This window comes from Hirundo rustica, chromosome 6 (assembly GCF_015227805.2).
Source record: "Hirundo rustica isolate bHirRus1 chromosome 6, bHirRus1.pri.v3, whole genome shotgun sequence".
Lineage (NCBI taxonomy): Eukaryota > Metazoa > Chordata > Aves > Passeriformes > Hirundinidae > Hirundo > Hirundo rustica.
The window spans coordinates 1,209,092-1,222,198 of NC_053455.1; positions in this window are offsets into that span (position 1 = coordinate 1,209,092).

Genomic DNA, 13,107 nt, shown 5'->3' on the forward strand with positions numbered 1-13,107 from the left:
AAATTCCCAGGCACATTTTTTTTCCCCTGTTTTCCTTGCAGCAGTGCCCATTTTCCCTGCTAGTTCCCAGCCCTGCTGGGGGCAGCTGGGGAGAGATTCCTGGTGTCTTGGAACCGGTTTGGGAGGTGTTTTCTTTATCTCTTGTATATCCCATCCCTCATAATTCCAGAGGGAAGAGGTCGGGTGTCTTCTGTTCATGGGCAGCTGTTAATCCAGGTGTGTTGTCACCGAGACGCACAAAGCAGTCACACACAGACAAGAGATTTTCGCAGAGGTTCTTCCGATCCAGCTCCCAGCTGAGAGAGCGGAGAGGAGAGACCCCTTTGTTTATTTTTTTACTTTTTATACATCTGTGGGTCTAGCAGAAGATTGGCTTTTTGGGGTTTCCACCCCTCAGCCTCAGTGGCCAGACCAACTGTCAGTTACAATTGCTTTCAGGTTAGAAATATGCAAACAAAGGACAGAGAATGAAAAACAAAGGATTTGTTTATGTTACATCTGTGGGAAAAGGTAGAAAACTGCTCTAATATTGTACAGTAACAAAAAGATCTGACTCCATTTATGAAAATCAAAACTCAGAAAAAACAGGGTAACAGTGTGTCACTGCTCTTTGTCCCTTCCAGCACCCATCCTCCCTGCAGGGATCTCTGCTGTTCCTGGCCCATCCAGGCTCACTGCAGGGCTGAGACAATTCCATCCTCCATCGGGAGATGCTGCAGCCAGGGGAGGAGCCCGGCATTCCCGGCTGGATCACACCTGGCCCTGGGAACAGCAGCACAGCCCGTGTGCACGGGATTGCCAGAGGAGCCCCGGAGCCATCCCAGCACCACGGGAGCTGCAGAGGAAAACTGCACCCTGCTGCAGGATCCCTGCTGCCAGAACCACATCTGTCACTGCAGGAGGCTGGGCTGGGCTGTGCCCAACGCCCTGAGCAGCAGCGTGTCAGCCTGCGCTCCGACCATCCACGGGTTTGCTTGTGCTGCTGCATTTGTATTTTTGATATTCCCAGTAAAGAACTGTTATTCCTATTCCCATATCTCTGCCTGAGAGCCCCTTAATTTCAGAATTATGATAATTCAGAGGGAGGGGGTTTGCATTCTCCATTCCAAGGGAAGCTCCGACTTTCCCTGGCAGACACCTGCCTGTCCAAACCAAGACCCCTGCCTACCTAGAAGGCTGATCCCATCCTCATCCGGGTATATTTATGCACAAAAAAAAAAGAAATCAATTTATGAAGTCGGCTCCGCCAAACCCCTTGCTCTACACCTGAGATGAGTGAGCAGAACATGGGGCCAACTCCTGGCTTGGCTGAGGTTCCTTCGGAAAACTCCAGGCATAAATAACTGAAATTAAGGAAATTTGGGAAGTTTTGGGGCAGAAAAGCTCTGGATTTTTACCTCTGGACCAGCCAAGGCCCTGTGGCTCCTTGTACTGACTCCAAGCTTGGAATCCAGCCTGGAGACTCCCTAAATTCCAGGTGGGTTTTATCCAACCTCTGATTAAGAACCACTCATCCCCATCCTCCAGCTCCTGGTGTTCCAGCTGAAGGGACTTTTTCAGGGATCTACCTGGGATTAGGTGAGCGAGATAGATGGACACCAACCAGGGCCAGAGGCAAGAGATGACTTGGGATTCCTTGGGAATTCCTTGGGAATCCATGCCTTGTTGAGGTTTTTTTTCAGGATCTCCTCACCTCGACAGAGAGACCCTGTGGTGCTCCCAAGCACTCATCCCGAGCCTGTTATCCCTGGAGCTGGCAGAGATCCCAGAGCTGCCTCTGGCTGTAAATTCCGGAGATTGGCTCCCGTGTCCTGCATCCCCGTGAAAAATTAACTTTCAAATAAAGCAGGAATGCAATCCCCTAAATCTGAGGGAACCGGCACAGCCCCAGAGCTCCTCTTCCAAGGAAAAAGCAGCCAAAAAAGATTTGCAGGAAGGGAGAAGCCTCCAAAGGTGTTTTTACAGATTGGTGCTGAATGATCAGGGAATCATCAAGGTTGGAAAAGTCCTCCAGGACCATCAAATCCAAACTTTGACCAATCCCGCTTCTAATCCGTATTGGGAAGTGCCACATCCACTCATTTTCTGGGTTGTTCAGAGAGAACTGCCTTAATTCCTGCGTTATTTCCCTCATTCTATCCATTCTTTCATTTTCTTCTCATTTATTGCAAATTATTATTGCCCCTTGAAGTTGATTTTTTAGGAATTCATCCTTGCTGGGATTGCTTTGCTTTGCCTCCCCAACTTCCACCCTGCCTGAATTGCTTTTTTCCATTCCTGACTTCACTTTCAGCTCCAGTTTTTCACCTGGATCCTCCCGGAGTTCCTCAGCAGAAGGAAGAGATCCCAAATCTCCGAATCCTCGTTTTCCAGCTGAGCCGGAAAGGGATTTTTCTGTCTTGGCAGAACGTTCATTCCCATATTCCCTGAGTGTCTCCAGGAGAAAAATGGGATTTTCAGATGGCCAGTCAAGAATTCCAGATCCTTCCCTGACCTGAGTGCTCCCTTTGTGCAGTGCTGTGTTTATCCCTCCTTTTGGGCAGGGATGGATCCTTGGATGTATGGATGATGGAGGGATGGATAAAGGGATAGATGCATGGATCCATGGATGATGGATGGATGATGGATGGATGGATGGATGGATGGATGGATGAATGGATGGATGGATGGATGGATGATGGATGGATGGATGGATGGATGGATGGATGGATGGATGGATGATGGATGGATGGATGATGGATGGATGGATGATGGATGGATGGATGGATGGATGGATGGATGGATGGATGGATGGATGGTGGATGGATGGATGATGGATGGATGATGGATGGATGATGGATGGATGGATGGTGGATGGATGGATGAATGGATGGATGGATGGATGGATTATGGATGATGGATGGATGGATGATGGATGGATGGAGGGATGGATGGATGGATGGTGGATGGATGGATGGATGATGGATGGATGGATGGATGATGGATTATGGATGGATGGATGGTGGATGGATGGATGAGGGGTGGATGGATGGATGGATGGATGGAGGGATGGATGGATGGATGGTGGATGGATGATGGATGGATGGATGGATGGATGGATGGATGGATGGATGGAAAGATGGATGGATTGAGCCAACATCCAGCAATGAAAACACTCCCCTTGGGAAGCTGTAATGTTATCCTGAGTTGTTATCCCAGAGTGCTCCACATCCATCCCAAAACCCCCTTCCCTGGAGGTGACACATCTGCCCTAGGCAGGGTGCAGAGCTCACAAGGAGATTCCAGAGGGAATTCTGCCTTTCCTGTCTAAAACTGTTTGGAAAATGTTTCAGCCCTACCTAACTGGGATAAATGTCCACAATCCATCAATTTCCTTTTGTCTTAAAGCAGGAATTGCTGCCTTTTTTGTGGGAGTCCATTCGAGGCCAGGGGGGAAACGTTTGAGGGGTTTGGTTTCCACCTCACCTAGGAAGAGTTACAGTTTTATTATTTTTCACTTGCGCATAGCAGGAGCTATAATTTTTAAATTTAATTTAATTTAAATTAATTTAATTTTTTTTTTTCCTCCTCGACTTGAATAATTTGTCAGGTTTCCACTGAAGCCAGCACGGTGATCACCCTGGGTTCTTCCCTAAGAATTGACAATTCCCACCAATTTTCCAAGCTCTTGACCTGATCCTTGAGCATCTGGAGGTTTAGGCTGGCCTGGACTCACTGCTCAGCTTCCAGCACAGGTCAGGATGATGCTTTAGGTGGTGGTGGATGCGGAGTTCATCAGGAAAAATGTGTTTTAATTAGAAATAAGTTGGGTTTACATATCTATTTATCAAAACCAAACAAATAAACCCACCAGCACCACCGAAAGCACTTAGCACCAGCGGGTACCTAAGTTATGAAAGTCATAATTAAAATAATTTGGATTAGTTCAGAAAATGGAGTCCAGTTAACTTGGATTTCTTCTTTAATTAGCTCAATTTAATTATCTTCTACACTATCCAGCCAAAAAAAAAAAAAAAAAAAAAAAAAAAAAAAGCTACAAGACATAAATTATTAAAAACTATACTTTTCTCTGATATAATTTTAGACTAAGGTTGAACAAGAAAGTTTAGTCCACTGTACACAGAATTACCAGCTGGGGTTGGGCTGGGGTGTCTTTGTGGATTAATTCCAATGAAACCTCTTCCCATTTTCCCAAGGTCTGCAGTTGTCCCAGCACAGCAGCACTGGAATAATTCCTCACTTTTCCCTAGCAGTGGGAATTACTCTGAAATAAAAGTAATCTTCAGCTTGCTCCCATGCTCCTGCTGTTTCCAAGATGGAAACGCCCAGGGAAGAGATTTGCAGTGGCAGAACACTTTTTAATTAAAATAAAAATATTGGGTTTGGAAGCCTGGGGCATCAGCTGAGTTTTGAAACTCGGGGAGGGAAATCTTGGGTTTGGGTTTAGTGGCATCTCCAGTGTGGCACAACACGGTGAAAATATCCCAGAGATCCACCAGGAATCGGGAATTCTCCACTCAATTAGGACGAGTTCATTCAAGGCAGAGCGTAAATCAGGTTTTTCCAATAAATATTTCCACATTTTAGACTTTTTAAATATTTATATCAAAATTGTCAAACTTCCAAAAATCTGTTTTCTATATTTTGGGGGTTTTTTTTCCTCCCAGACTCCCTGGGATTTTTCCTGCGGCTACAAAAGTCTCAGTTTGGTCTTTTCCCAACATTTTGTAGCTTTCCAGGTGTTGTCCCATCCCTGGCAGTGTCCAAGGCCAAGTTGGACATTGGGGCTTGGAGCAGCCTGGGACAGTGGAAGGCGTCTCTGCCATGGCAAGGATGGAATGGGAGGAACTTTAAGGTTTTTCCATCCCAATCCAGTCTGGAATTCCATGACATGCAGTTAAATAAATAACGAAGGATTTCAGTTTATTGAAATGTGATTTTCCATCTACTGAAACAGATTTATTATGGATTCTCTTTTACGGCTTTGCCTGGGCTTTATTCCAGACCAGGCGGTTTGTAAATTCCAGGATTTTCTTGGGAAACACAGCTCCTGCCCTGGGCTGCTTAGGCTGAGTCCAGCTGCTTTTCCAGGGCCTGACTCCTTTCTAAACCAATTCCATAAATACAAATTAAAACCAACAACAACAGCAACAACAAAATCCAACAAAAAACCTCATGTATTTTTTACTGAAAGATTCCCAGCTTTAGCTTCTTTGTGGAAAAATTCCATGCTCAAGCTGGAAGGTTGGAGGTTGGGCCACTCCCAGAGATCTGAGGGAATACAATTAATCCAAGAGGGAGAGCCCTGGCAGCTCCCAAGGGTCAATAACATTTATTTCCAAGCATTTAGAGAACGTCATTTGCATTTGGGAAGGTAATGAACAATCCATTGAATTTTAATTAGCACTTTTGGGCTCTTGGGGGAGAAAATCTACGGATACTTCCAGGGGGTTTCAGGCGACATTGGAGGCAAAATTCTGACTCATTTTTGATGCTCTGCCATTCCCAAAACCACCTCCAAAGCAGCGATTTCCATAAACTTCCCACTGCCAGGAGTTATTCCAGCAGCCCAAGAGGGGCTCTGTTGTACTCAGAATTGTTTTGTCATTTTACATTCCTGGGAACCGCTGTGAAGGAAAATGGAATAAATAAAAAGCCCAATTTTCTGGGATGAAACCACAGCCTCAGCTGGGAGAATGATTTTTTATTATTTTTTCTTTTTCCCTGCACATAATAACGTTTGGATAAATTGAGCAGCGTTTTCTCTGGAATAAATAATTGTGCTAAACGTCCATGTAAATGTTTGAGATGGGAAAATACACATTGGGAGACAATAAATACCGGGAGCCAGAGTGCTCAGGGAATGCGGGATTGCTGTTCATTCCCTGGAAACGGCTTTTTAGGTAAGAAAGGGAGGGAAATTAATCCACAAATATTTTGACTAGGTCTTAAATAAGCCCCCAGCCGGGTGTTTGTGTCCAAGTTTGAAATAAACCCCTGAAAAGTCAAATTTTGCAAATATTCTTTCAGTAGTTTCCCTTGGAATACACGCCTCCAATTTTCTTACACAAATACCTTGGAATTTAGGATCCAAAATCTTGGAAAATCAAAATCTGAGATTTTTTTTTTCCTCTTCCCCATCATTTGCAATGTCAGAGAAAGGAATTCGATCCTGCTTCCTACAATTCCTGACAGGAAGTTGGAGCCAGGTGGGAATTCTGTTCTCCCAGGAAGGAAAAAGCACCAGCCTTTAACCTCCTAATTATCCCTTAAATTATTTTCCTTGGATTTTTTCCTTTTCTGAGAAGCTTTGAACTCAGAGCTTGTCCTGGGCTGTGACAAAATCATTCTTTGGATGTTTTTATGCTGAGGGAGGGATTTGAATTCCACAGGAAGGCAGAAATATCGGGAAGTGTGTCATTCTGAGGGAATACTTGGTCCTTTATTTATGGGACAATTTATGGGATGCCGTGGAGTGGAGAAATTTGTGTTGCTTCAGGCAGCACCGGGAACAGGCAGGAATTATCCATCATTTTTTATTTATTTGTTCCAAGCCCAATCTGGAGCGATAAGGAAAGAGCCAGGAATTCCAATCACACCATCCTGGCTTGAAGAATCCTAAAAAACTTGAGGAAATTCACATTTTGTCTCCTTGTTTCTCCTTTTAATTCTCTCTGCTGAAGTCATCAGGGGTGGCTGGATTAACAGATGCTTTTATCCCTTCCCTTTTGATTTAAAAACCGAATCTCCAGCAAGTTAAAAAAGAAAAGGGAGAAAAAAAAAATCTATTTTTTAATAAAAATCCCATTTAGTCCTGGTTTATTGATGAGCCCCGCAATTCCTGCTGATCCATGGGCCTGTCTCCAGCCCCAGCCTCCTCGGCAGAAATAAAAGCGGGAATCTGTCATTAAAACATTTTGCTGAGTCCCACTGAAAGCTGGCCGGAAAATCTTCCCCTTGCAGGGATTTTTCCTTCAGGAATCAGCAGCAGGCAAGGGAAATGCTGAAATACCTCAAGCACACAGTCCAATAAAACCTTTGGAACGTTAACCTTTCTCTGCCTGATCCATTTATTGGCGGTTGCTCCATGGATTTGCTGGGTGAAGGATGGGAAGCTCTGGACACTCCCCGTGCTCCTTTGGGAGGAGGGAGGTGTGAATTTCCTGTTTCTATCCGATAAAATTCCCCCTCTGGCTCTCCTGGGCACAGGGAGGCATGCCTATTCCAGTGCTGATGGAAAGGAGCAAGGATTCATGGCCTTCCTGCAATTCCAGGGATTCCTGGGCTCTCCTCCACTTGGGAAGATCCAAACTGGAGCAGTTTGCAGGGGTGACTGCTTGGGGTCCCACCTTTTAATGAAGAGAACTTTGGGAGGAGCACCGAGCAGGGAATATTCCCAAATCCAGGAGTCAGCAGGACCATGGACAGCATCCCAGGAGCAGCACCTGTGTCCATGAAAGAATTCCCAATTTTCCACCCTATAACCATCCTCTAAAACCCCTCAGAGCTGTGCAGACAGCGAGGGTTCTGTCACCAATCCCCAAGGAAAAACTTGGAATGTCAAACCTCTGCTGGGAAATTGGATCAGCATCACTGCCCGGAGTGGGGGTGTGGTGGAAATTTCCCAGGATATTAGCTGGGATTTTCCAGGAATACAGAGAGAGCTCTCAAGGTGTTCAGATTCCCAAGCTGTGACCGTCCCTTGGAGCCAACAAATTTTCCCTCTTCCAGACTGCAGGGTCACTGCCTACTCTTAATAATAATTAATTTAGCTATAACTAATTAAAATTTAATTCCTTTAACTAATAAATATTAATAAAACTGATACTAATGTTACTAATAATCATACAGAACTGTAATAACTGCAGTAGTAGTTAGAGTAATATTATAATAAGCAGATCTAGTGTTCTAATTATTCTAATAACTCACCTGTGGCCAGCTCTTCCCAGTACATCTTTTCCATGCCCTTTTCCAATGGAATAATTCAGTTTTAAAATCGTGGAATCATTAAAGTTGGAAAAGACCAGGCAGGACAACTTCCACTGTCCCAGGCGGCTCCAAACTCTGTCCAACCCGGCCTTGGGCACTGCCAGGGATCCAAGGGGAGCCACAGCTGCTCCGGGAATTCCAGCCCAGCCAGGAATTCCCAATTCCCAATATCCCACCCAAATCTCCCCTTTTCCACTCTGAAGCCATTCCCTGTGTGCTGTCCCTCCATCCCTTGTCCCCAGTCCCTCTCCAGCTCTCCTGGAGCCCCTTCAGGGGCTCTGAGCTCTCCCTGGAGCCTTCTCCTCTCCAGGGGAACATTCCCAGCTCTCCCAGCAGAGCTGCTCCATCCCGTGTATCATCCTGGTGCCTCCTCTGGACTCTCTCCAGCAGCTCCAGGTCCTTCCTGTGCAGTGGAGAGGTTGGAATAGCCTGAAAATAACTTGTCATTAAAAGAAAATATTTTCCAGCACAATTCACAGTCATCCTAAGGCGTCATCGGAAAAGACACATTGGAAAAAAAAAAACAGGGAATATCCTGTGTGCTGTGTGCTGGCCCTGCTGGGGCAGGGAGCTGGGACCAGATCATCCACTGGGATCCCTTCCAAACGGAACCATTCCATGAATCCTCTTGCCGTGATTCCACCTCCTGGCACGAGGATCCCTCACTTCACCTCTTCCCCCGGGGAGATCCGTCTCACCTGCAGGAGCAGGCTGGGCATGAGGTTTTCCACCGTATCCTTTCCAATCTGATCAGAAGTGCAGAGGAAAGCCTGGATGAAGTTCCCGGCAGACAGATTTCCCAGGAAACTCACGGGATGACGGAGGCAGAGCCTCGCACATGGGCTCGAGCTGCAGAATTCCTTCGTGGAGCCCATGGGGGATTTGGGTCTCTCTGGGTGTGGGGTGACCCCGTTGGATCCCCAGGTCTGGGCCATCCATGGGGAAAAAATCCCATCAGTGAGGGAAAAATCCCATCAGTGGGGGAAATCCTATCAGTGAGGGAAAATCCGATCAGGAAAAAAAAGCCTGTTCCAATGTTTCATGACCTTTCCATGATGAAATTCCTCCTGATGTCCAACTTGGACCTCCCCCGGCACTGATTGAGGCCATTCCCTCTTTTCCTGTTAAAAAATCCACCCAGAAAAGTCCTCTCTAGGCAGCGCCTCATGTCCGAGGTTTAGAGAAGCCTGATTCCCATTGGGAATGTATCGCACATTCCCTGACAAAATTCCTGCCTCTATCCGCCACAAATAAAAATTCCCGCCTGGTTACTCGCGTGAAAAATAAACTGCTCTGAGGAGAAATCCCCTCACTGAAGCACAGATTAAACTCTCTGATCGCCTGGATCATAACGGGAATGCCACAGCCCATTAAACCCCACCGGAAATCCCGGTATCTGCTCTCCCGGCGGGAAGAACATGGAAATCTTTCATTCTTTGCTGAAGGAGAGGCTGTTCCGTGCCGTGGGAGACCAAGAGGCCGTGGTTGCCCGGGCAGGAGTCGAGGAGCTGCCCTGTGCCAGCCTGGCCCAGACAATCCCAGATTAGTTCCACCCGGCCAGAAATTCCTGCTTGACCTGCAAATCCGCCAAAGCACCCGGAAAATGGGAACAAGAGCACCTGGCAGGGATCCCAGAGGAGCAGCAGCAAGGACAGCCTGCACAGCCTCCCCATCCGGAGAGAAATTCCTGCTGCTTCAGCTTTTCCCAGGCAAATACAGGAGTTCAGGCAGCTGTGTCTGGAGGGGAATTCCTTCCTGGCACCTGCAAGCAATTCCCTGGAGCCAGGAGCCAGGGGATTGGATCCTAATCACAAATTCCCCGTGTTCTGAGATGTTTAGGGCAAGGAAAACTTTGATCTCCTGTCCTGCAAATGAAGGGTGGGGGCCAGGCCGTGGAGAGGACAAATCCCAAGTCAAGGAGGATCGTGGAATGGGATGGATTTCAACAGAATCACAGCAGGGTTTGGGATGTGACAGCTACGCCGTGCACCTTAAATTTCATAGGATCATGGAATGGTTGGGGTGGAAGTGACCCTAAAGTTCCACCCCTGCCGTGGCACGGACACCTCCCACTGTCCCAAGCTGCTCCAAGCCCCAATGTCCAACCTGGCCTTGGGCACTTCCAGGGATTCCAGAAGCCACAGCTTCTCTGGGAATTCTGTGCCCGTCCCTCCCCACCCTCCCAGCTAGGAATTCCCAATTCCCAATCTCCCATCCATCCCGGCCCTCTGGCAGTGGGCAGCCATTCCCTGTGTCCTGTCCCTCCATCCCTTGGAAATCTGGAAATCCTCTCTCTCCATCTTTCCTGCTGCTCCCTCAGGCCCTGCAAGGCCACACTGAGGTCACCCCAAAGCTCCTCCTCTCCAGGTGAACATTCCCAGCTCTCCCAGCAGAGCTGCTCCATCCCATGGATCATCCCGGTGCCTCCCCAGCAGCTCCAGGTCCTTCCCATGCTGGGGTCCAGGGCTGGAGCCGGGATTCCAGGTGGGATCTCACCTGAACGGGACAGGGGACACAATCCCAATCCCTGTCCTGCTGCCACACCGGGTTGGCTCTCACCCACAGCACCCCCAAATCCTTTCCCAGGGCTGCTCCAGCTGCTCATCCCAGCCTGGGCTGATCCCAGGAGTTATCCCAGCCCAGGTTCAGCACCAGGACATGGATTGGGACATTCTCTCTTAGGAACTCCCTCAGGAGCTCCCCTCAGGCTGGGGGGTTGTACCCTGCATGTCCTCCTTCCTCTGGAAGCTGCCAACATTCCTTCCAGGCTGCTCTTCCCATTCCCTTGGGGATTGCCGCTGATTTTCTTTTGCACCCTCCCCTCATTTTCTCAGCCTTGGAGAGCCCTTTCCAAGGGGTTGATGATGTCCCTTCCAAGGATTAAGAATGTCCCTTTCCAGGTTTTAAAGTGCCCCTTCCAAGGGGTCAATAGTGTCCCTTCCAGGGGGTTAAAAATGTCCCTTCAAGTAATTAACAATGTGCCTTCCAAGGGTTAATAATGACCTTTCCAAAGGTTAATAATGTGCCTTTCTGGGCACCAAAATTGTCCCTTCCAAGGGTTAAAAATGTCCCTTACAGGTATTAATAATGTCCCTTTCCAAGGGATGAATGATGTCCCTTCCAAGGAATTATTTCCGAGGGTTAATGATGTCCCTTCCAAGGGTTAATAATGTCCCTTCAAGTAATTAATAATGTGCCTTCCAAGGGTTAAAAAATGTCCCTTCAAGTAATTAATAATGTACCTTCCAAGGGTTAATAATGTCCCTTCAAGTAATTAATAATGTACCTTCCAAGGGTTAATAATGACCTGTCCAAATGTGACTTTCAGGGGACCAAAATTGTCCCTTCCAAGGGTTAAAAATTGTCCCTTCCATGTGTTAATAATGTCCCTTCCAGGGATTTATTTCTGAGGGTTAATGACTTCCATTCCAGGGGGTTAAAATCATCCCTTCCAAGGGTTAAAAATGTCCCTTCAAGTAATTAATAATGCGCCTTCCAAGGGTTAATAATGTCCCTTCCAAAGGAATCCACAATGTCCCTTCCAGGAATTAATAATATCCCTTCCAACAGGTTGATAATGTCCTTCCAAGGGATGAATAACGTTCTTTCCAGGGATTTATAATGTCCCTTCCAAGGGTTAATAATGTCCTTTCCCGTGGAGCAAAACTGCCCCTTCCAAGGGTTAAAAATGCCCATTCCAAGAGTTAATAATGTCCCTTCCAAGGCACCAAAATTGTCCATTCCAAGGGTTAAAAATGTCCATTCCAAGGGTTAATAATGTCCTTTCCAAGGGATGAATGATGTCCTTTCCAGGGATTTATTTTCGAGGGTTAATGATGTCCCTTCCAAGGGTTAATAATGTCCCTTCAAGAAATTAATAATGTACCTTCCAAGGGTTAAAAACGTCCCTTCAAGTAATAAATAATGTACCTTCCAAGGGTTAATAATGACCTTTCCAAAGGTTAATAATGTGCCTTTCTGGGCACTAAAAATTGTCCATTCCAAGGGTTAAAATTGTCCCTTACAGGTATTTATAATGTCCCTATCCAAGGGATGAATGATGTCCCTTCCAAGGGTTAAAAATGTCCCTTCAAGTAATTAATAATGTACCTTCCAAGGGTTAAAAATGTCCCTTCAAAAAATTAATAATGTACCTTCCAAGGGTTAAAAAATGTCCCTTCAAGTAATTAATAATGTACCTTCCAAGGGTTAATAATGACCTTTCCAAATGTGACTTTCAGGGGACCAAAATTGTCCCTTCCAAGGGTTAAAAATTGTCCCTTCCATGTGTCAATAATGTCCCTTCCAGGGATTTATTTCTGAGGGTTAATGACTTCCATTCCAGGGGGTTAAAATCATCCCTTCCAAGGGTTAAAAATGTCCCTCCAAGTAATTAATAATGCGCCTTCCAAGGGTTAATAATGTCCCTTCCAAAGGAATCCACAATGTATCTTCCAGGATTTAATAATATCCCTTCCAACAGGTTGATAATGTCCTTCCAAGGGATGAATAATGTTCTTTCCAGGGATTTATAATGTCCCATCCAAGGGTTAATAATGTCCTTTCCAGTGGAGAAAAATTGTCCATTCCAAGGGTTAAAAATGTCCATTCCAAGGGTTAATAATGTCCATTCCAAGGGATGAATGATGTCCTTTCCAGGGATTTATTTCCAAGGGTTAATGATGTCCCTTCCAAGGGTTAATAATGTCCCTTCAAGAAATTAATAATGTACCTTCCAAGGGTTAAAAATGTCCCTTCAAGTAATTAATAATGTACCTTCCAAGGGTTAATAATGACCTTTCCAAATGTGACTTTCAGGGGACCAAAATTGTCCCTTCCAAGGGTTAAAAATTGTCCCTTCCATGTGTCAATAATGTCCCTTCCAGGGATTTATTTCTGAGGGTTAATGACTTCCATTCCAGGGGGTTAAAATCATCCCTTCCAAGGGTTAAAAATGTCCCTTCAAGTAATTAATAATGCGCCTTCCAAGGGTTAATAATGTCCCTTCCAAAGGAATCCACAATGTCCCTTCCAGGAATTAATAATATCCCTTCCAACAGGTTGATAATGTCCTTCCAAGGGATGAATAACGTACTTTCCAGGGATTTATAATGTCCC